Consider the following 619-nt stretch of genomic DNA (forward strand, 5'->3'; position numbering starts at 1 on the left):
CTTGCCAAACACCGCTGACAAATATTAGATGGGTACTGTGAGGAAGAGGAGGAGGAGTCGCAGGATCTCGCGTCCTCTCAGAATTATTTTGCGACCCTCTGGGGGTCGGGACCCAACTTTGAGAACCTCTGGTTAAGTCGCCCGAATGCTGATCTATTGTTTGGGAGATCATCTATTCCTAGCACATAGGGGGAGGTGGTGGCCTATAGAATCAGCTGTTAGAGGCTACAATCACCTGGTATCATACTTTCTATCGCATGACAACCATGGCCTGGAAGAGAAAAAAATGTGGAAATAAACTTTTTCTGGGTATTTCTGCGACATAGTAAATCGAGTACTGTCATTAAAAACAAAGATCAAATCCACAAATATCTGTAATGGGCGGCTGACACGCACCATGGATGAAATCAGTTCTAGGAAAGTATTTCTATGTGACATTTCTAAATCATACATCTCTTCTTTTGCAATTTTTATAGGCTCGTGGGACATTAATGGGATACTTAGATTAAAAATTAAGTCGACTTTCACCTCATGAGTCGACATTTTTAGAAGAAAAGAGACATCGAAGAATTTACTTCATATCAGTTGACAGACTACAATGAAGAAATGGGTCATATGT

At 40.9% G+C, this 619-nt stretch overlaps 1 protein-coding gene across 1 annotated transcript in view; it reads left to right on the forward strand.

Annotated features, from left to right (window-relative positions):
• LOC119594906 overlaps positions 1-619 on the forward strand; it is a gene marked incomplete at its 3' end in the record, with an annotated part of 18563 nt that overhangs the window by 1010 nt on the left and 16934 nt on the right.

This window comes from Penaeus monodon, chromosome 34 (genome assembly GCF_015228065.2).
Source record: "Penaeus monodon isolate SGIC_2016 chromosome 34, NSTDA_Pmon_1, whole genome shotgun sequence".
Classification (NCBI taxonomy): Eukaryota; Metazoa; Arthropoda; class Malacostraca; order Decapoda; family Penaeidae; genus Penaeus; species Penaeus monodon.